Genomic DNA, 400 nt, shown 5'->3' with positions numbered 1-400 from the left:
GCGTCGGTGGTTCAGTGGTAGAATACTCGCCTGCCACGCGGGTGGCCCGGGTTCGATTCCCGGCCGACGCATTACTTTTACTTGCTTTTTCTCCTGCCGTATAATTAATCCATTCGCTAGTAAAAGATTTCTCATGAATACGACGTCCAAATCAATAGGATCTGTAGAGTTTTGTTTATTTTAGATCCTTAAAGACAGGCCGCTGTATTATATTAATTGTTTCACCTTAAAGATAGTGAAATACAATATTTAGAAAAGATATATGGCTTAAAATGTATTGCTCGATTTGCCACTAAAACAAATTGACCAATATTTACGCTGTTCGACACAATTTAGGAAAAAAAGGGAGAGGGGGGGGGGTTTAGGCCGCGCTTGCTACTTACAAGACTTAGCACCTTAT

The 400-nt window shown here is 40.8% G+C and overlaps 1 non-coding gene across 1 annotated transcript; it reads left to right on the top strand.

The window, feature by feature from the left end:
- Trnag-gcc lies at nt 1-71 on the top strand. Its single transcript has one exon. It is a non-coding gene; the product is annotated as a tRNA-Gly (tRNA).
- Nucleotides 72-400: the final 329 nt, after the last annotated feature.

This window comes from Ixodes scapularis, unplaced genomic scaffold, assembly GCF_016920785.2.
Source record: "Ixodes scapularis isolate PalLabHiFi unplaced genomic scaffold, ASM1692078v2 PGA_scaffold3__209_contigs__length_174095766, whole genome shotgun sequence".
Taxonomy (NCBI): Eukaryota; Metazoa; Arthropoda; class Arachnida; order Ixodida; family Ixodidae; genus Ixodes; species Ixodes scapularis.
This window is presented reverse-complemented; position numbering and strand designations above follow the sequence as displayed.